This window comes from Tiliqua scincoides, chromosome 3 (genome assembly GCF_035046505.1).
Source record: "Tiliqua scincoides isolate rTilSci1 chromosome 3, rTilSci1.hap2, whole genome shotgun sequence".
Lineage (NCBI taxonomy): Eukaryota > Metazoa > Chordata > Lepidosauria > Squamata > Scincidae > Tiliqua > Tiliqua scincoides.
Genome location: NC_089823.1, coordinates 117,117,616 through 117,141,309, shown reverse-complemented (window position 1 = coordinate 117,141,309; position 23,694 = coordinate 117,117,616). Strand labels below are relative to the sequence as shown.

The 23,694-nt window shown below is 42.3% G+C and overlaps 1 protein-coding gene across 2 annotated transcripts in view; it reads right to left on the bottom strand.

Moving 5' to 3' along the window:
* The window catches only part of KLHL1 (kelch like family member 1), a 230,053-nt gene that overhangs the window by 106,583 nt on the left and 99,776 nt on the right, over nt 1-23,694 (bottom strand). The window lies entirely within an intron of this gene.

Below are 23,694 nucleotides of genomic sequence, written 5' to 3'. Positions count from 1 at the left end.
TTTTATCGCAGGTCCACCGTGTGAGCCTGCACACTGGGTCACTCTGGTGTTGGGTTTGCATGCTGCCGCCAGGCAGACGCCCTGAGTTCCCAGTGGCAGAGAGGTAAGGGGTGATATGGGGGGAGGCGAGGGGGGGGAGGCGGGGGAAGGTGGACAGAGGATGGGGAGGAGGTGTGATGGGGAAGGCGGGACCAGTGGATCTTGGCTCTACCGGACCCTGAGCCCTATGTGGGACCATGCAGTTCGACATAGGATTCTCCAATTCTGCGGCAGCTCCAGAGCTGCTGTAGAATGAAGTAGCCCCATTGCAGGACCATTTCCCTTACCCGGCGAAAGTGGATGAAAGTCCCCTTTCCCCAAGGATCCGCTGCGGGTTGCCTGGTTGCACGCAGGATACCTTGGCAGCCATTTTTGGCGTCATGGCAGTCCCACGTGCCGAGAAGCTCAGGATTGGGTTGTAACAAATTTACAGCTGATTTCTGGGAGTGTAACATGCCAGCTATTAGCTTTTGTTGTGCAGTTCAATAAATGAAGATGAATACCAATAAGTCAGTTGCCTAAAAAGTCAAGCTCAGATGCTTCAGGGACTAGGAATCATGCATTTTTATTATAATAATTTTTGTTCTTTGAGCAAAGAAATTAATAAACAGCCATTTATCTGTTTCATGTCTATATGTATGACCCTTCAAGAACACAATTAAACTCTTGTAGCTTACTTTAAATCTTGTACAATATCACTTTTAGAATGTTAGTTCCCTGGTGGCTTTCTTCCTTTTGTATGTTACTACATCTACTATTTTTCTGTCAGTTTCATTTTTAAACATTTTTTTTTTTAGTATGTTGGGAACCTTGGTCACATTATTGTGAACTAGAAAGGCAGGATACAAAATCTTAAAAGTAGTATTGTACAGTCAATAAATCTTTTTCTTTCTGGTGAAAAATTCATTTGTATTTGTTCCCTTTCTGTAAGATTCCAGCACAAGCCCTCCTTTGCCTGTTTTCTCAATCTTTCAGCATCTCTTTGACATGAGTAGCTTTTGTGTTCTGTCTGCTCAGGTTTTAAAATCTCATAAAATTAGTTACAGGTGGTGTCTCGGTATCCACGAGGGATCCATTCTCAGACCCCCTGTAGATACCAAAAATTGCTGATAATGAAACCGGTGGTTTTGGCACTTTTAAACCCTCCAAAGGTAATGTGAGCCGTGCTCCAGTTGCCTCTGCATGGTTTTGAAGTCCACAGAGGCTGTGTGAGTCCGCCAAGTTGCAGGCTTCAGAATGGCCCCGCAGTGCAAAAAAGCGAAACCAGAAGTGATGTTTTTTGCCCTTATACAGCTCAGGACATTAAAGATATGAGCTTAATTTGATGAAGTTGGAATAGACCAAGTCATACCTTGAGATTGGCAGCACATATAAACCATGGGGTACTTATAACTTTTGTATTCTTATTAATACCAAAATATATGCACCAGATTGTTTTATTGTCTAAAGGAATTAAATTAAATTATGGAGAACACACAATGTTAAATTACGGAGAACACACGATGTGGGAAGTCTCACCCACTACAACATTAGAAGAACCTATCAGGAGAGATACAATGTGCTTTAAGTGCCATGCAGAGAGACACAGTACTTCCCACTACTGTATCCCTTCCAGTAAAGTCCAGGCAACCAATGTCACGGGAAGGTTTTACCCTCACAGGAAAATCATCTACAGTGCAGTGTTTCAGTTTAAGAATGAAGGCAGCCATCCACTTACATGGAAAAATGATAAGTGGTGCTCTCAAAAATAACATTGGGAGTTTACATGTAGGAGCAAGTTTGTTTCAATGGCAAAAGCCACTACCAGAGCAGGAAGCACGTTAAGTCCAGATTTTCATCTGCTTTACATAGATGATGTTTTGGCTGGGAACTGGCTTTTGTTATATGAATTATTTCAAATGAACAAACAAATGAAATGAAAACATAGGAGCTAAAGTTTCTGTGGCTGGAACTATCACATAGTGAGTGGTTCATTTCCCAGGTTTCAAGGTCACATTCACCAAGACTACATTTTAATCTGATGCTTTGCCCTGTACATTGTAGAGCAGTGGTTCCCAAACTGGTGAGTCGGGACCCACCAGCCAGGGAAGCACTTGTCACTGCCCTTTAAGGAGTGGGGTGGGAAGGAAGGCAGCAATACGATCCCCAGAATTATGATGCTGCCAGGGATGGGAGGGTTTTTATTTACTTACCTGAAGCCAACCCCCTGGGTGCTGGGGGATAAGAATAGGCCCTTGGTTTGGCTGTACTTGTTGTAAGAGGCGACTGAACAGCCACCAGGTAGATGGGACTTGTTAGCCTGGGAAGGCAGCTCATCTGAGAGAAGGAAAACTCTGATCCCAAACCTCCACTGCCTTGTGGCTACATCCAGTTAAAGAAAAGGCTTCAGGAGTCAACCTCAAGGCAAAATCAGGAACCGGAGTCCCTAAGGCAGTTTGCGGCTGAACACAGTCACGTTCTGGCAACTCCTGCGACGCCGCTGAAACCAACCGTATTGGCTTCTGCCTTTCCATTGGACCATTTCAGCGATGTGGAGAGGGGGGATCTGCTGCATGGGTAACAGTCTATGTTCCATATCTACTTTACCCAGGCTTTGCACACTGGAGAAGACACTCTGTTCCAGAACCACTATTCAGAGCACGATGCCATGGTCTTCCGAGACTGAAGGATGCCAACTACTCTACCTGAAGCCAGCACTGCAGTCCTTGGGGGCAAAAACCAGAAGAGCCCCTTTCCCCTTAATTTTAGACTTTTGCAGGCAAGGGGAGCCCTGCAGAGCTCAGTACCCCCAGTACCTTTTTTAAAAAACCTCCATCCCCTGCAGCAGCACGACCCTGGGGATCACATTGCTGCCTTCCCCCTTCCCCACACACACTTATAGTGCTCCCAACTGCATTGACAAGGGACTAAAAATAGAAAGTTCACACCTGAGAAATACTGAAACTAAGAACAAGGATGTTAAAGCTCCACTAAATGCAGATAAAAAACTAAGACAAATATCTGTGCCAGAAGCTAAATAGAGCACTAAGCCTGGACAATTGTGATCTGACTTCAACAAAACCCACTCCCATCTGAGCATCAAAAACAAGGGTATTTATAGCCAGACTTTTCTGATCCAAAAATGTCACAGCTAATCAGCTCTGTAACCAATCTGGTCCCACCGTTAATCACCTCATTACCCACCTGTTCCATCCACTTGTTGTTCACTTCCTTTTTTCTTAAAAGGCACCTGCTATTTCACCCTGCTCTCTATTGAATTTTAAAAGATGTTTCTCAGCACCTGGATCCAAACACAGCTAAGCATCTCTTCTTTCCTATTCATATTCTTATAACACAGGCCTACAAAACTGAGGGTCAGAAAAGTTTCTCCCAAAATTTATGGTGGTTTGATATGAATTTGGGGTGCCAATTCCAAAAATGGCATCTGTTTTGCCCTATCACATCTAGTTTTGGAGATACAGTATAGCCTCTTTAATGAATGGTTCAAGCAGCTTCCTCATGGTGTAGACTTCCTCATGAGGAAGCTGCTTGAACCATTCACTAAAGAGGCTATGCCGTGTCTTCAAAACTAGACGTGATAGGGCAAAACAGATGCCATTTTTGGAATCAGCACCCCAAAATATACCCAGGAATTGGTGTAACGTTTAAGGAAGCAAAATGTGTGTTGGCCTGTGTAATGCTTTTGGATTTCTATGACCTCCCTATGGATCTGTATCCAGTAGTGCTGTTCTCTAACGGATATCCAAATTTGGGCAAAGCTAATCTGATACCCAGTGCTGAGGGCATGCTGATGCTACTGCTGACTTATTAACCTGCCCCAGTTGGCAATATCTTTGATGTTCTTTGAGTCTGGTGTTGATAGACCTTTCGGTGGTGCTGATATATACATTGCCACATTCAAAGTATATATTGGCAGCACCAAAAGGTCTATGCGGCAGCTCATGCAGTCACTGGAGGTCAGCAGTTTGACTCTGTCACGCCACTGCTCTGGTGGCCGCACTGGCTGCTGGTTTGTTTCCGGGCCCAATTCAAGGTGCTGGTTTTGACCTTTACAGCCTTAAACAGCTTGAGACCATCATATTTGAGAGGCTGCCTGCCTCTGTACAATCTGGTCCTCTCTCTTAGGTCATAGGAGGGGGCCCTGTTGGTTGTGCCGCCATCAAGGGAGGTCAGGGGACAGCAGACAGAAAGGGGCCTTCTCAGTGGTGGCATCTGTATTATGGAACTCCTTCGCCTTTGAGCCAAGGACAGGTTCCTCTTTATTAAACTTCTGGTGAGACCTGAAAACATTTTTATTTAGGAAAGGCCTTTGAGACCCTATAATTGCGGCTTATAGGAGTTTAATGTTTTTTACCTACGCTTTATTGCCGACTGCTTTGTTTCTATATTGCTTGTTTTTATTGTTGCTTTTATAGTTTTAATATGTATTTTATTACCTTTTGTATTATGTATTTTATGTATCAACTGTTGTTAACTGCCTTGGGTGCTCTTCAGGGAGAAAGGTGGATTACAAGTCCAATAAATAATAATATCAACATCAGCCTCAAAGAACTGGAGCAAGCTTGATAGGTCAGCTGATCAACAGCGAGGCCATTTTTGGATCAGAAAATTGTCCCGGCTAAGATTAAGATTCTATTTAACTTCTGGCAGGGGTATTTGTCTTAGTTTTTTGTCTTCATTTAGTGAAGCTTTAACATCCTAAAGCAGTGGTTCTCACACATTTAGCACCAGGACCCACTTTTTAGAATGAGAATCTGCCAGGACCCACCAGAAGTGATATCATGACCAGAAGTGACATCAGCAAGCAGGAAAATTTTTTACCAATCCTAGGTTGCAATCCTACTCACACTTACCCAGGAGTAAGTCCCGTTTACTATCATTGTTAAAAGAATATACATAGTAGTTTGTTAAAAGTACATGTCTGTAACATTTCCCCAAATGCAGTCACATACCATGGTAGCATCAAGTCTAATATATTAAAAATTGAAATAAATGGGGACCCATGTGAAACTGGCTCGCGACCCACCTAGTGGGTCCCGACTCACAGTTTGAGAAACACTGTCCTAATGATTTGAATAAAAGAGACTTTACAACTGTCCCCCTCCTGTGAATACAGTGAGTGTTCCGTTGGTGTGGCTGCATGGGGAGAGCTTTGGGGTAGGATGGGGTTCCTGTCTCAAAACATGGAGTAGGTTTTTAACTTGGTTATCACAAATTCTATTTTTGCATTATGTTTGAACCCAGCCATTGTTTGCTTGCACAGCATTTTATTATCCCAAATCTGAATAGATAGATTCTAAAGCTATTTATTTGAAATCCTCCTTCAGAGAAGACCTAAAATGTAAAAACACTTTGTGATGGAATGTTATTTATAATGTACAATTTTATGGAGACCAGATACACTACCTCAAAATGGAATACTTCTTCATTTTTTTTCTACCAAGATAAATCTACAGACTGTATTGTCACGTTATCCAAAATTAACTACTCGTATAAACTTTTTAAGGAGAGCATTATGATACAAGTCACCAAGAACCTGTCACATTAAGTTATTTTACTCTGACAGATCACTTACAAACTGCTCATTGAACTGCTTATTGAATGTTGAAAATCTGCCAGTGTGCTCTCTGCATCCCACAGATAAATTTCACACTAAAATGAGATTGGAAGGCATTTGTCATGTGGCACATTATATCGATTAAACTGACAGATACGCCTGCTTTATTGGTCTTTTGCAAATTGCATACTCTGAAGGAACATACATTGCGTCCTATTTTGTCAGAAGTATGCAATGATCGCATACTGTCAACAAGCTCCAATATGTAATTATTTTGTACTTGTCAGTTTATTTCGGAATAAAGGAAATATTAGTACTTTACTTGGAGTTTTGTATGCATCATGGACTTGGCAACATTCCCTAGTTCATCTGCCCAGGAAGTCTTTTCTCACTTAATCTTAGGCATTATTGGGAGTCTTTCACATTATTACTAAGCAGCACATGAATCTTCATACTAGGGAAACCATAAATTTTAGCATAGTAAATTCTACTTAGAGCAAAATTTGAAACAAATTTAGTGGCTTCTCCACAGGTGAAAAAGTGAAAGACATTTCCATAAGGCTGGAAGAATTTCTTAGGAGCCAATGCAGATCCCTGAGTTACCACCAGATTTTGCCTACACCAAAATTCGAAGTGGATTTGGAGGTTCCACTACAGGCAAATAATAATAATAATAATACAGGTATTTATATACCGCCTTTCTTGGTCTTTATTCAAGACTTTATTCAAGGCGGTTTACATAGGCAGGCTTATTAAATCCCCGTAGGGATTTTTACAATTTGAAAGAATGTTCTATCTTACAAGAACCACAACATTCAGATGTTACTTTCTTGATCTGGTCGCACATTCTTGCCTCCATCCTCCCACGCTCAGAGCAGACAGAATAGGTCAGCTCAGCTTGTCAGCTGCTTCAAGGTCGCATGGTGCCGGTGGCCTCGAACTGACGACCTTCGGATGTTATCTCCAGGCAAGCATCTGGCAAACATCTGAGTTTGCCAGATGTTTGCATCTCAGAGTTTGCATCTGAGTTTACTCAGGCAAACATCTGAGTAATTTCAAGAGAAACTAAATATGTTTCAACAAGTCTTCACACATCTAGCTATAGGCGTTCCCTGGTATCTGTATATAAATGTGATGAAGAAATACACAGGGATTTGAATTATCAGTTTTTCATAGTCTTTTTCCATTCAATTCTACCAGATCAAGGATGTCCTTAGCAAACAGAATAGAAAGGGAGATCCTTGAATTATATATTTTAAAAAAACGTAACATAAGAAATGCTTAAGACTTGCATAGCCTGAAATAGTATATTAAGAAATTATGCATATATCAGGCAATAACTATTTACATTTTTTGGTTGCCTAGGTTAAAGAATAATCCACTTACACAATCGCTTGTGCACAGTTTGTTCAAAAGTTCTAAGTAATTATCACTGAAATTACCACTTTTCCAGAGAAGGCTACAGATACATTTGTTCCCCAATTATTTTTTATTGTTGTCAGGGCTGACCCAAGACCACTTGTGCCAAATGCTATTCCTTCTTACCTGGTAATATGCCAGCTTCTGTTCTTCCCACTCCATGACCTGGAAAAGGGTGACAGAGTGGAAGAGGAAGCCCTTCTCCATACTTCCTCTTTGGCTCTATCCCCATCTTCCTTTTCCAGTGACAAAGTGGGAGGGAAAAAAAGTGGGAGGAAGAACAGTGAAGGTTGGGCAATGGAAATGGTCGTACCCTGCTATCTGAGGCGATGATCTTCACTTGAACTAAAATGAAATCAGACTGCTGATGTTTAACACGCGTATGAAAATGGTGGCAGAGCAGCTTTTAAACTTTTTTAAAGAAAAAGTTACAGGACCAAAGTATCCCTAATGGATGAGGGTCTAAACGTTATACATCAGGGGTGCTCAATAGGTGGATCGCGATCTACCGGTAGATCACGAGCAAAATGAGTAGATCGCGGAGTGCCGACCCCCCCCTTCAGGTGCCTCTGGGAGGAAACGTCGGGAGAAAGGCCCATTGTACTCAATGGGGCTTACTCCCAGGTAAGTGTGGCTAGGATTGCAGCCTCACAGCCTAATCCTAGGCATGTCTACTCAGGAGTAAGTCCTGTTATACTCAGTGGGGCTCAAGGTACACCAACATACATTGTACACATAAATGTTATATGTTATGATGGCGCGAACATTGTAAAAAAAAAACTCTGGTAGATCTCCGGGCCTTGCTGGGTTTCAAAGTAGCTCTTGAGCCAAAAAAGTGTGAGCACCCCTGTTATACATCATTCAGAAGGGGGAAGGTACAATTAGGAAATGAGTGTGAGGTAGGGCAGGACAGCAGGGAAAGAGAGTAAAAGGCTGCTGGGAAAAATGGCACATGCCAACAACAATATACAGATGTTTATATGCTAATATCCAGATGACTCCAAGCCAAGATGGGGGATCTTCAGTATTATATTGCAAAGGTGAGCATAGATATCATGGGCATACAGAAACCCAAGGGAATCAAGCAAACTGCTATCACCCTCCTGACCAAAATGCTGAGGGTGATCATGACTTGGAGAAAGAGAATAGGGAGGCATCTAAAGGAGTTATAATAATGGACAACTTCAATTACCCACACACAGCCTGAATAAATTCACGTTCAGGTTGTAATAGCGAAAGAAAATTTCTAGATATACTAATGTCCCAGACCTACCTGGCCTCTGGCCCTACAGAGCATATGCTCCACCACAGCAGACTGTTGCAAATACACTATACAGCACGCTGCAACAGCACGCAAATTAGTAGTGCTGCTGGAAAGGCCAGATCCTTCCCACTGTTGCCAGTGCAAGGAGGAATGCCTGCCTAAGCAGGTAAGCTCTGTGCACAGAGGCATGGGAGGGTAGGGGGAGGGCAGCAATGGGGTCAGGGGTGGGCAGATTGGACCCAGACTGGGACAAGATTGGCAGTATTATATCCTGGAGTTAGAAGTAACAGTGATATGGCCAAGTTTGCAGATGACAAACTGAGGTTGTGGATTCTCCCTTATTGGAGATCTTCAAACAGAGGCTTGACAGGCACCCTGGAAGAGGAGGATTTTCTGCTAGGGGCAGGGGTTGGACTAGATCCCTTTGAAGATTCTGTCCAACTCTAGGATTCTATGAACAGCATTTTATTAAATGTAACATTTTTCCCCCTGAACACTTTTTATGACTTTGCCACTTTCTCATATGTGTTTGGTACCCCTATTTCACATCATAAAAATACCTAATACATTATTCTATATACTATCCATCTCTGTTGAGCAGACATATTCATTTCTTACGCTTCCACCTGCATTCTCATCCCAACAAGGTTTATATTCAAAGGTTATATGAAAATGGATTTAAGAGAAAATAAGGATAAGTTAACAAATCAGATACCATAACTTAGGGTTTTTCTCCCCTGAAACAGTAAGCTAAAGAACAAATCAATTTGTCTATAAACATTCTAAGGAGCTATCTCAAAAGAAGCAAAACAGAAATATTAGGTTTTATATAGTTTTTACTAGTCATAAAAGCAGTGTGACCTCTGCCCAGTTTGAATTTGTACATAAAAATGGACTGTATTTCAGAGTGCCAATTAAAGATACTGATGATACCGCTGCTAACTGGGTAAGAGGCACTATTTAAGTGGGTACTCTTTTATTTAGTGGGGAGAGAGTAACTGGCCCTCCTCACCCCTGCACTGTCTTTTCTAGTGGCTGTTTACTGGTGTTCTTTTGCATCCTTTTAGATAGTGAGTCCTTTTGGGACAGGGAGCCATTAGTTGTTTGTTTGCTTTTCTGTAAACTGCTTTGTGAACTTTCTGTTGAAAAGCGGTATATAAATACTGTTAATAATAATTAATAATAATAATGCTGCCTCAGCACTTAGTTTGCACAGTAGGGCCTTTTATTATATGCCCAAATGTAAAGTAGTGTGCTGCCCCGCATAACAGGGGACACAATAGACATCAAGGAATTAAAAGTACTTGTTAACTCTAAACAGACAGAATTAACATATGTTTTTACATAGCATATGCCACAAAACTTTAGTAGAATAAACATACATTCAGTTCCAAGCAGATTTCACCATAAGAATATAAGAATCTTAGGAAGTAATTATAACATGCAAATCAAAAGGCTTGCCTACAAAACCATTTACATGAGGCTTCCAAAGAGTTCTCCTTATACTTGTGTGTTTATTATAAATATTAAGGTTGTTTTAAAGTTTAAGGTTATTTTAATGTATATATACAACTTAGGCTGCAATCCTAACCCATTTTCCAGCAATGACACAAGGGCAATGCAGCTTCAAGGTAAGGGAACAAACATTCCCTTACTTTGAGGAGGCCTCCATGAGTGCACTCAACTGCAGGATGCAGCACACATCCCTCTGACACACCTATGCCAGTGCTGGAAAGTGGGTTAGGATTGCCCTTAGAGCGCAATCTTAACAGTGTGCTTGGCTGCCATAAGTACCTTACATCAGCCCACGACTGTAAAGCAGACTGTAAAGCTATAAAGCACATTTGCGACTATTCCGTAGCTGGCTGGGCCAGCCTCCACACCACTGAAAACAGGTAAGGTTACACTACCTGAGGGTCGTCAGCGTGGGGGGGGGGGGTTGGAAAGTGTGGCAGGAGGGCAGAACAGGGGCATTTCAGAGCTGGGGGAGGGTGAACCGGTGGGTAGACCGGGCCCAGTAGGGGGGTGGGACTGGCCTGGGCAACCTAGGCTGTATCTTAACCACCCTTCCAGCCGGCCCAGTGTTAAAGTAGGCTACTTGGACCTGTGCCACCAATTTCACTGGTGCAGATCCAAGTAGCCCCATATGTGTGGCTGTTCCACTACATGAGGTAAGGGGAAATAAATCCCCTTACTCCAAGTTGAGTGGCAACCACTTCCTATCCTGCGCTGGACATGGCACAGGCCAGTTGGCCTGCCTATTCCAGCAAAGGCTAGGATATTGTTTTAAATATTGTTTTTATGTTTGTAAGCCACTTTGAGTGCTCCTTGGAGAGAAAAGTGAATATAGAAAATGTGAAGACTTATTACTTTTAAAATAAATTTGAATCCTTAGTCAACAGTTTTTCAAATCTGGTGAGGGGGCTACAAGTCACTTTGCAATGTTGGAACTATGATTAGAGGTGTTTGAAAAGGGTGTTATTTCTTTTACTCAGAAGTTGTGTTCAGTAAGACTTATGCTATAATCCTAACTTACGCTCCAGAAAGAAACAGCCCTAACTACAATACACGTTTTTACATTCATTCGTTTAAAAATTTATAATCTGTCTTTCTCAGGAATGATCTAAGACAGCATAAAATAGAAAATTCAAAACAAGAACAAAATCCTTGCCTGCCACTACAGAACAATGAACAAGTAAAAACACAGCAGACCTTTTCATAGTGTGTTTTATAGCAAGTTTGCAAAATTCTGTCCAAACAGAAAGATCTTTAATGACTGCTAAAATGATAGCAGAAAAGTGGCAAGTACCCCTCAGAGGGCACAAAGAATCATACAGCAGAGACCACCACCAGTAGTTTGTGACATTATATAATTGTGGTAATCTTTTTCATGCAGATTTGAACACTTAAAATTTGACACTTCTGAGTAAATATGCATGAGTAAGTACTACTAAGGACAGTGGTTTTTACATCTAGGTAAATATGCATAGGATTGTGAGTCTTTGTAGCACATGTGCGCTACAAGAAAAGGAAATGGCTTTAATTTTTGCAGCTCACTTAACTTCCTTCCTTGTGTACATTCTATTTAAATGCTTGGCCTGGCACATACGCCACGAAAACGAATGAGGACACAATACATCAGAACAGGGTTGGCACGTTGTCCCTGTGGCCTCTGCTATGTAATCTACAATTAGCTTTAGAAAACAATACAAAATGGCTTTAGTTATACTACTGAATATATTATCTTAATATAATATAAAACTACATAAGATGGCAAATTCTTTCTTTACTCACAGAACAAACCTCTGCCAATTCACTTAATTAAACCGTAAGAGAGAATTAACTGATTCTAGAAGATGCGTATTTAAAAACTCTTCCCTCCTCTCCACCCACCCACCCACACAATTAGAGTCCAATTCAGAAGCACTCTTGGGCTGGCACAAGTCCCTTGAGCTGGCCCGGAGGTGCTGCAAAAGTTTCATAAGGCACTTTTGTACTAACATGGGAGTCGGGAGGTGGTGCACAGAAATGCACTGGCCTGGAGGCCAAATCTGGCGCTTCTGCTGCAATAGAAGGGTGAGTTTGCACCTGCCAAGTCAGGCTGGCTCAGGGATCTGGGGAGGGTTAGCAGTGGGCTGACCAGTGGAAGGAGTGAGCCCAGGAGGGGGGCAGGACCAGGATCTGCACTTAGGCCAGATCCTCACCCCTGTCCTAGGCAGCCCGGCATTACACTGGGCTGCTCGGATTTGCACCACCTATTTAGGTGGCGAAGATCCAACTAGCCCCAAGCAATTCCCCTTGCCCCTTGCCCTGGGCTGAGACACTTTCAGTCCCAAACTCGTACTGGATACAGGGCAGGCCTGCCTGCCTCCCCATTTCAGCACAAGTTAGGATTGTGTTGTGAATCTACTATATTTACCCTCCTCATTACAAAAAAGATCTACACAGTAAGGATAAAACAATCTTCTGACACCAATTATCATATCAGGTTTTTTCCAAGTAAACTTTCAGTAATTCAGCTACAAACAACTCAGCTTTATATGACTACCAGTAGCTGTAAAAAGAAAATGACATGCAAGGTTACTCTTTTATTAATGTGAGCAGTATACCGCACCTTGAAAACAATTATACTGCCTGTCAAGCTTTAAAACAAAAAGTGTTCCAAAAGAATTTTATGTTCAATAGAATCTTTATAGCTTTAGGCCATAGGCATTAGGCCCATTCAGTTTTGGGTTGTAAACGAGACTAATCCATCATAATGGAGTTTTCAAATTCATTTTGTTGGTTTATGGATCCAAGCAAATATATGCTTCTAAAATAATGCTCTCTCTACATCACGTAACCAGTTACTATGGCACGAGATCACCATACCAGCAACCCACTCCGTTGGTCTCTGCAAGGCCTGCAAAAGTGATTACAAGCAACTTCCATTTCTTGGAGACAACTTCCAGTTTGACCGTAATTTGCTTCCAGTTACTTCTGTGGGAGATTCTGGGACCTGTGCAGGCCAATGGGTTGCCAGCCCAGCACAACCTGGAAGAGGTCTCTGGGGCTCCTAACAAAGCACTGCAGTGCTACAAGGAGGATCACACAGTGACCAACTGCAGAGGACGTGGTGTGTCATGGAACTAAAAAATTTGGGAACCATTGTATTAGTACAAAGGGCAGAGTTTGCAGTATTGATCATATCTTGATTATCATCTAACAAGTGAACAAACTGTCTTTAAGTACAGTGGAAAAAAACCTGGTATTGTGATTTGTCGCATTGAATAAAACAGTGACTAGATGGAAAACACTCAGTAGTATTGTGCACCGTGTTTTCCTAATAAAACAGGTCATATGAAGCTTTCCTGGCATGGAACAGAAATAAATAATTCTGCAAAGCTAAACTGTGCTCATACTACTGATATTCAGTTTTAGTTCTTCATTTTTTTTTACCTATCCTTTGCTTTTCTCCAATTTATTCCTATCAATGCATTTGCTACACACCTCCCAAAAATATTTTGACTGGAAAAAGAGTACACAGGATGAAAGTAGGCTGAAGTGCTTCGCCTCACATGGATCAACTTGAGAGGAAGCATCCCATCCTAATGTATGTCTCTCACTTTGCTCTTATTTGTTCTTATATACTAAGGGCCCAATCCTATTGGCATCTAGCACCGGTGCTGAGCTCCAGTGCTGGCACTGGCTGTTGCAAAAGTGTAGTAAGGCATGTCCATGACATCCAAAAAGGAGTGGGTGCTTGTCCAGTGCCAGTCACCACTAAGGCCAGCACCGGATGGATGCCGCCCACAGCACAGTAAGAGCTCTGGACAGTGGTGAGGGCCTTGAGAATGGGAGGGGCATTCCAGGGCAGGAGAGCAACCAAAGCAAGAGGTGTGTGGGACCAGAGCATATCCTATCCTCTGTGTCAGGATGCAAAGACCAACACGGAGGGTCTCAATGGCAAAATAGCTGACAGGACTTGGGGCTTTCCCCAAGAAGACCTCCGGCATAAATAGCAAAGCCGCTGGATGCAGCGGTAGCCATTTTGGCACCACTCCACTCAGTTCTGCCTCTGGGGATAGGAATGGGCTGTAAGACTGCAATCCTATGCTCATTTTCCTGGGAGCAAGCCCTGTTGAACAGAATGAGACATATTTCTGAGTAGAAATGTGTAGGATTGTCCTGTAACAGAGGTATTTACAGGCATGCCCTGGTCCGGTCATCTGTGGAGGTTCCATTCCAGAACCCCCCACAGTTAAAGTGAAAACACAGATATCAGACAATGCCCCCTTGCCCTCACCTCAGGATGGTCTTCTGAGACCATCAGAGGCTGCGTGTGTCTGCTTGTGGCCTCTGCTGGGCTCAGAATGCCTCCTAGAGGCTGAAAAATGCTACTTCCGGTTTTTGGTTTAGTCTAACTGATATATAAGTCCATGTATTATATGCCATACACTAAATCAGGGGTCTCCAAACCCCAACCCGGAGGCCAGATGCGGCCCGCAGCAAGCCTCTTTCTGATCCGCAGCCAGGCTCTTGTCCCTGAAAGCCTCTGGCCCACTCAACTGAACAAGACCAGAATTGTGTCTGGAGGGTGTTCTGAGGGCCAGAGAGGTTGAATGAATGAGCCCATTCATTCATTTATTCACTCATCTAAGTTCCATCTCCAATTTATTTATTTAGATTTTAAATTTTTTTTCCAGCCCTCCACACCACACCAGATATTTGATGCGGCTCTCTGGCCAAGAAGTTTGGAGACCCCTGCACTAAATAAATAAATAAAATCTGGTTTTTGGCTGAAAACTGCAAGTAAAGTTTTTTGGCCTCTAATAGTCATTCTGAGCTCAGCAGAGGCCGTGGGCAGACACTGCGGAGCTGATGGGAATGGAGCTTATCTGTACTTATCGACAGACCTGCACCGGATAGCCCAATTCTATGCTTTCTCCACTTGCTGATGCAGCCGCACCTAGAGGCTTGCATAGAATCCGGGGGGGGGGGGCGCAGATTGGCTTGGGATAAGTGACAGAAAACATTTTTCCCTTGTCTTTCCATAAGCCTCTTGCTTTCCAGTGGGTCTCCTCAAACCTGAGCCAGCTCTTTAGCTGGCACAAATCTGAGGAGAGAAAGGGAGTGCATTGAGATGTGAGGAAGAGGATAGCATCTAGCACAAGTTGCCTGTACCAGGTGCCACCCATTTCTATCTCCCAGCAACATCTCCTGCTCTCCCCATTCCACCCTCTCCCCACTCCCTTCCACCTACTCAGTGTCATCGGTGGCTGCTCCTTCACTCTACAGCACATGGTGGGCTTCTGTGGCCTCTCTGCTGGAGAAGCTTTTGCAACTGCCATAAGGCGGTACCTGCTGGCAAACACCAGTTCCACCACTGGATAAACCCAATAGATAGAGGTGGGAGAAAACTGTTTGGTGTTTTTTTGTTGTTGTTTTTTTTGTGGATTTCGGTGTTTTCCAAAGGTAGAAATGCAGAAAGCTGTGTTATGTGTTTTTATTCAAAGTTTACATTATAATTATAATCAATTTAAAGGCGTACTAGGTAGGTGATGTAAGTGGTATAGTATCAGCAGATAAAGCCACAGTCATTACATATACACCCCATTAAATAATAAATAAAAACAAAATAAAATGAGTTTTTTTGCATATTTTGAGGGGTTTTTTGTTTTCTTACAAAAATGCAAAGTGCAGAAAGCAGTGTTTTTATTTTGTTATCTCCATTTTCTCCCACTTCTACCAATAGGATTGGGCTGTAAATGTACTAGTCAGCCACTTGATGTTGCAGGGTAAATCCTTCCTTGGGAACAGGTCTGTTCTTTGGTGGATGTGCCAGCTTGCAAATTCAAGCAGGAAGATTGCAGGGACAGTGTTCCTTACAATACCTCATCATTGCTCTGTATAACATCCAACACTAGCCTGCAGCTATACACTGCAGGGAAAGATCAACAACCTGTCCTTCATGAAAGTTTGTCTGCCATTACTAATGCTCACAATGAAGATCTTCTGATAAATTTCCAAGGCACTACTGGATTTCCTCAAACACAGCTTGAAAACAATTGTCCTGAAGTTAATGAGCTAATTACAAATCATAGCATGTTTCCTTCAAAATCATTTCCTAATAGCACAAGTGCCATTACATATCTACTCAGAGGTAAGGACTTCTAAAAGCAATGGCACTTACTCCCAAAGAAAATGTACATAAAATTTCAGCCTAAGAGCATTAACAAGAGATTTAAAAAAAAATTTTTTTTTTGTTCTCTACATTCCAAAGGTTCTTTATCTCTGACTGTATTGGCTGCTAAACCTTAGATTGATTAGATGGTTTATATGGGGCTTCCTATTTGAGTAACGAGAACTAAGAGGGAGACATCCTCTTGTTATTGCTTATGGAAGGTCATAAGAGAGTTTGATCTCACACACACAACAATATATGGTTATGGTGAAAGAATATGATTTAAAGTCAAGAGTGATAAAGATGATTATAGTGTTTGAAACTTTACTGGTCATGATTATGGCTTACTCTCAGGCTTAATCTCAATCATTCTGGGGGGAAAAAGTGACATATACAATTCTACCTACATGGCACATCTTGTTGGTTCTTGTGAGATGTCATATTCATATTGGCAACCTTCAGTCTCGAAAGACTATGGTATCGTGCTCTGAAAGGTGGTTCTGGCACAGCATCTAGTGTGGCTGAAAAGGCCAATCCGGGAGTGACAATCCCTTCCACACCAGGAGCAAGTGCAGTCTGTCCCTGGTCTGTCTCCCTGGCTATGGGCCTTCCTTCTTTGCCTCTTTGCCTCAGACTGTTGGCCAAGTGTTTCTTCAAACTGGGAAAGGCCATGCTGCACAGCCTGCCTCCAAGCAGGCCGCTCAGAGGCCAGGGTTTCCCACTTGTTGAGGTCCATTCCTAAGGCCTTCAGATCCCTCTTGCAGATGTCCTTGTATCGCAGCTGTGGTCTACCTATAGGGCGCTTTCCTTGCACGAGTTCTCCATAGAGGAGATCCTTTGGGATCCGGCCATGATCCATTCTCATGACATGACCGAGCTAACGCAGGTGTCTCTGTTTCAGCAGTGCATACATGCTAGGGATTCCAGCACGTTCCAGGACTGTGTTGTTAGGAACTTTGTCCTGCCAGGTGATGCCGAGAAAGCGCCGGAAGCAGCGCGTGTGGAAAGCATTCAGTTTCCTCTCCTGTTGTGAGCGGAGAGTCCATGACTAGCTGCAGTACAGAAGTGTACTCAGGACGCAAGCTCTGTAGACCTGGATCTTGGTATGTTCCGTCAGCTTCTTGTTGGACCAGACCAGATGTCTGGTGGACCACCACCAGATGTCTGATGTGGAGCCATCGATGTCTGGTGGACCACCACCAGATGTGGTGGACCAGATGTCTGGTGGACTACCACCAGATGTCTGATGTGGAGCCATCGAAGACAACAGTGCCCTTCATTTCCTTGTGGAAGGATCTGATGATGCTGAGGAGCCTGAGGAGGATGCTGAGCCATCCGATCTTGGGGAGAATCTTGAAGAGGCCGTCCCTGCTGACCAGGTCGAAAGCCTTCGTGAGATCTATGAAGGCTATAAAGAGTGGCTGTCGTTCCCTGCATTTTTCCTGCAGTTGTCTAAGGGAGAATACCATATCAGTGGTGGACCTGTTGGCTCAGAATCCGCACTGCGATTCTGGATAGATGCTTTCTGCAAGTACCTGGAGCCTCTTTAGTGCAACTCTTACATTGTGAGATGTAAAGGAAAAATAAACTTGGACACTGACATTAGCATCCAGTATCCTCCCTGACAAATAAATAGGCCACTATTAAGTATTAATCCACTAGAGCAGGGGTCTCCAAACTTTTAGGCCACAGGGCCGCACCAAATATCTGGTGTGGTGTGGAGGGCCGGAAAAAAATTTAAATATAAAATTTAAATAAATAAGAGATGGAACTTAGATGAGTGAATAAATGAATGAATGGGCTCATTCATTCAACCTCTCTGGCCCTCAGAACACCCTCCAGACACAATCAGAGCACAGTTCTGGTCTTGTTCAGTTGAGTGGGCCAGAAGCTTTCAGGGACAAGAGGTTGGCCGCGGGCCGGAAAGAGGCTTGCTGTGGACTGCATCTGGCCCCCGGGTTGGGGTTTGGAGACCTCTGCACTAGAGGGAGTCTTTCTGGACAAAATACTATTTAAAATGACAATAAGTCAATTATGGGTGACCACAAATGTTTAAGGGTTTAAAAAAATTCAGAAAGACTATATCATATGAAAGATGTAATGAACTTAGAAATCCTGAAGGTTTAGGGAAACTTTAGAAAAAATTACGCAAGACAAGCAAAGTTGGATATACTCCAGGATATGTGCATTTCTTGCACAGTATCATTTTCCACATTTATACCCCCTCCCCTTTTTGGTGAAGTTCTCCCATCCCAAATAATTGGGATGAAGGTAACAGCTGTTTAACAGGCTAAGAAACCAATATAGTATTTACAAAAAAATTGCATGCTTTCTGATTTCCGCATGTGCAATCACAGGGTAGGCTGCGAGTACTTTCTGCGCACTAATTATTTTCAGGAAGAAAAATGGAAGGACTACCAAGGCTGGGACTACCCCAACTCAAAAAAAAAGTTGCATAATGGGGAGCTGCAGTCAATGAACCCACAGTTCAAAAATGTTTTGTAACCACAAGCAGATATAGTCTCATGAAGATCTCTAAACTAGGTCTTGGTCTCCAGTTAGGAAATTCCCAGTTCCATTCCTAGAGGCCTTGACACAAAGCACTTTTTGTTCCTGTGGTTGGCCAGTGTGGAAAATATTTGCACACTCATTCAGTGAGGATGCAGACAGGTTGTGTTACCCTTACATACATGCATGGAGCAAAATGATACATGATTTGTGGTGGCTTACATACTCTACACCAGTGGTACTCACAACTGGTGGGTTGTGATCCACCCAGGGTGACCAGATGTCATAACAGCAAAAGAGGACAAGGCACCCCAAAATGTAGGGCATCCATGAAAAGTGTAGGACATGACAAAATAAAAGTTAACACTTGAATATTGATTTCCTGTGGTTAAACAGGATATTACTTATTATTAAATATAAAGCTACATTACATATAATTTAGTACATACAATTTATTAATCACAAGGAGGCTGTGCACTGCCTGCTCACAGGGAAAAGGAGGACATCAAGTTCTTTTCCAGGACACAAGGCTAAAAAGAGGGAAGTGTCCTGGAAAAAGAGATCCCCAGGATTGCATTGCTAAGGGGGACAAATGAGAGGTGTTTGTACTTACTGAGGGTTGCTGCAAGCTGCAAGAGGTGTAGGGAGCCGCACCTGGGGAGGTTTCCCAAGGCTTAGAATGTTTAGGAAAAATCGCAAACCACTTCCAGTTTGCAATGTAATCACCTTTTTGCAACTTTCTAAGCCTCAGGCAGCCCTACAGAAGGCTGAATGGGGCTCCCCACACCTCTTGCAGCTTGCAGCAGCCCTTAGAAAGTACAAACACCCCCACTTCAACCCCCCTCCTTAGCAACACAATCCTGGGGATCACGCCCCCTCCCCCACAAAGACCTACCCTGGGAGTTTTACTCCCAAGAAGTTTGAGAACCACTGCTCTACACCTTATCTTTCAAAATCTCTGTTATCAACAGACTTATATCAAATTGAATTTTCTCTGAAAAACTGAAGTAACAATACTTGTTTGTCCCCAAAAATGAATAGGGCTGGTTTTCTCAGAAGTCAACATGTAATTTTATGCAGTATGAAGGCTAGACAACTGTTTATTTGCCACAAGAAATAAAAACTGAATTTGATGGCACTTCTCACATGGTGTCACACCTGCATGTTTCCATCTTAAATGTAAAACCTCTCAATTCAAGCAGCAGGTCTAATGTTATCCATGCAGTAATTCAGTCTTATTTTCTAGCATGTTAATTTCTTTTTGTGGATTTTAAGCAATAAGGATGGAGGTTCTCGGAGTTAAATTAGGCATCAGATTGCAGACTAATTCACCATGGACTATTTGCTTAACTATTTTTCCAATAGGATTTGAAACATTTCACTATCAACAGTTGTCTTCCTTATATGATTGCTAATTGACTTGTTGTCCATATGCTGGTCCCTTAAACGTTTTTACTTCATCTCTTCCCCCCACTGTGCCTTGATAAAGAGTGGTGCTCTAATGCACTGTGGCATCATTGCTGTATTAGAGAGAGCTTATCATAAAAATGTTGCACACTGTGATAAGAGCTAGTTATATCCATTCATTTCAAACAAGCATTTCCTAGTAGCCAAATCACAAGCAGGGATCTTATGAAGTACAACTGGTTATGGCAAGATTGGAGGTGGACAAAGAGAACATCAAAAGAAAGGGAAGTCTAAAGGTTCTTTTAACAGCAAGAACTCAAAAAAATGCAGCTTTGCTAATGCTTTTCAACCATGCCTTTCAACTGAACCATGAAAGTTTAGTTATCCAACAGATATTGACAAGATGATTTCTTTTCAAATTCCATTTTATAACAATCAATATCTATATAGGAGAAAGTCACAAAGTTTGGTTCCGTTCCAGTTCAGATTAAATGTTTAATTCTCTGATTCAGTTCCAGTTCAGACACAAACTTTGAAGCATTTGGGCAAATACTCAGTTCATACATTTTGAATTGAACAGGTTTATGTATATTTCCGGCACAATACTATCAAACACATTTAAATCTGTTGGAAAAGAATTAAAATTAATGCTATTTTTATGCCCCCTTCCCTGCATATATTGCAGCGCATAATCTATTGCTGTGAGGAAGGGAACAGAAGTTAAGGAACTGATTTCTCCGTAAGACTTTTTTTTTTTTTTTTTAAGAGTCAAAACACAGATGATGCTAGAAGCATTATTGGTCTGCTTGTTTTTTTAAACACATAGCAAAAAAGCAGGTGCAGAGGGCCTAATCAGCATTGGGATTACAGCTCACAGAAAGTGAATACTTCATCCTATCTACATCTACTACATCTCCCAGTAGGTTCTTTTTCTTTTGATATCATCCTTCCTATCTCCAAATCCTTACAGCTCTATCTTTCCTTTCAAGAAGTCCTGCTGATGTAGCAAGAAAAGAACTTACCTTGTTTAGAATGACAACAAGGAGGAACTGCTGTGCCTGCAAGGCAACATAAAAAGCTTCCAGACTCAATTCAAAAATCTTCCGCATTCCCTTTCCTTTCCTCCTTGCTGGACAAGCCTCTTCTTAAGTAGCAGGAAGACTACCAGTTCCCTAATCTCCTTGCTTTTCCTACTTGTTTTCAAAAGGTTCCTTGGGAAGCATCATTTCTCCATATACAACTGGAGCAAAAAGGACCCCTCCCACTCCTCAAAAGAATTCCGAGTGACTAATTACTGAGCTGGTTTTGATCCAGTTACTACATTTCACACCTGAGGGGTTTGGTTCTGTTGCAGGTTCAAGCAAACCAAGAGATTTTGTTTGTGTTTCAGTTCACTGAAAATTGTGAACCAGTTTTGAGTCCGGCTTTAGGTTTGGCTCCCTGTGTTAAAATACTAACATTTGCAAAAACAATTCTATATTTTGATTATTGCTTATAATAGCTGGATATTTTTAGAGATACAGGTGGAGCCTGTTTATCCACAGATTTTTCATCCACGGATCTGGCTCAATGTGGATCCCCTGCATTGAGCCAGACTCAGCTCCACCTGAACCCTCCAAAGGGGATCAATTTCCCTGGGCCTCAGAAAGCCTTATACAGTGAAAAAGCATTATTTACTGTTTCCTTCAGGAAACCGGAAGTGACTTTTTTTGCCTCTCTGGACCATTCTGAAGCCTGCAGAGGCAGTGGGCGGACGCAAACTGCCTCTGCGGATTTCAGAAAGCCCTCCGGAGGAGACCAGAGCACAGCTCCAATCCCCTTCAGTGGGAGAAAGGGGCAGAAAATAACAGATTTGATTATCTGTGATTTTTGGTATCACAGAGGGATCCAAAAACAGATCACAAGGACCTACCTGTATAGTGAAGTGCAGCAAATCTGACATATTATCTGTCCTTCCTTTATAGTTCTGCTATCTTCTCTACATATTTCAAAAGCAGACACTAAGGCAGTGATTTTCAACCTTTTTCATCTCATGGCTTACTGATACTAAAATTGTCAAAGCACATTGTCAGTTTTTTAACAAATAACAAGGTATACCATGCTATTGGTGCAGGCCTCACATCCCCCAATAGCCCTACTGACTAATAAATAACTCTTGCGCAAACTCCCATGGCTCACCTGGAGACCATTCGTGGCACACCAGTGTGCCATGGCGCAGTGGTTGAAAATGGCTGCACTCAGGAAAACAGACAAATCTACCAGCACACTAGGTGTAGCACAATTATAAGCAACCAGCTCCAGGTAACCCAGCAAGAATAGTAATCAGATGTAGTAATCCTAAATATTTCAGGAACTCTGGGGAGTTTAAGGAGTGTGTTTCTGTGCACTCTACACACAGAGAATACAGATCAGACATTATTACTCACATGATAATGCAGCTTGAGCTACACATAAGGTAAGTCAGGATAGAGCCTGTGGCTGTGATACAGGATCTCATCCTATGAGTGTTCATTCTAATGTCTGAAAAGGGCTAAAACTGAAACTCAAACAGATCTTTATTGGCATATAATACAGATACAATGACAGCAAATGCAGACCTATGGTAATTAATACAAATGGATACATGACAACCAAATAAGTCAGGGATATTTACCCCAATAAAGATATACTGCCAGTTAGACATTATCTCTTGATTTTATTTACCACCATTTGCTGTAAATAAACCACCACCCTCTCAGTAACAACACTGGAAACAACAATCAATAAATACTGTATTTTAACATTGTCAGGCTATTGTTTAACCGCTAAAATCAGGTTCAAGTATTTGGCTCCAATATCGTATACAGGTCATGTCTTGTTATCCGCTAGGGTTCTGTTCCAGAACCCCAGCGGATAAAAAAATTTGTGGATTAAAAAAAGTGTAAAAACAGATTTAAAGACCCACTTCTGGTTTCTTGCCCCTCATTGCTGCTAATGTAATCAGGCCATGCCTTAGCAACTGTAGGGGTTTGATTCTGGGACTCCCTGCTGATACCATAAAATGTGTTAAATAGAAGCAATTTTTTAAAATTTAAAAAGCGCATTCCTTTACAACTCTGGTTTAAAAACAGCTTTCCTTACAGTTGTAGAGAGGCAGTCAGCAATTAGAAATGCAAAGGACCCCTTGCCTTTGCCTGTCTAACCTGAAGAATGGAATAATCACTTGTTGACTGATTATAATGACTGTCTCTCTACAACAGTAACAAAAGCAGTTTTTTTTAAACTGTGATTTTTAAAGGGATACATTTTTCCCCTTTTCCAGGAATCAGCACATTCCTTCCCATTTGCAGTGGCCATTGGTGTTGAGTCAAATCTGTGTATAACAAGGTTGGACCTGTATAGGGCACTGCAATAGCATAAGTTGAAGAGTTTCAGTGCAGCCCTGATTACAGAAGCAGCATCTGAAAAGGCCTACATTCACAGATACACACACATCTTTTAAAAAAGCATATATTGCCTTTTCTCAAAGGAGTGACTGGTAGCCAATCTCTTGTACATAAGCAAGAGAGTACACTTGAGAACACTGCTGGATTAAGGGTTAAATCTGCTTTCTGCCTTTGATAATCCCAGTGTCAGGAAAGAGGAGCCAGGGAGAAGGCAGGCTGACCAAGGGGAATATTTCTTGGGGGTTAGCATACACACATCCCTACCTGCTCCTCCCTTTTCAGTTTCATTCTAAGGGCCCAATCCTGTCCAACTTACCAGCTCTGGTGCAGCCACTTGCAGGCCTGAGGTAAGGGAACATATGTTCCCATACTTTGAGGAGGCCTCTGTGACTGCCTCCCCAACCCAGGAAGC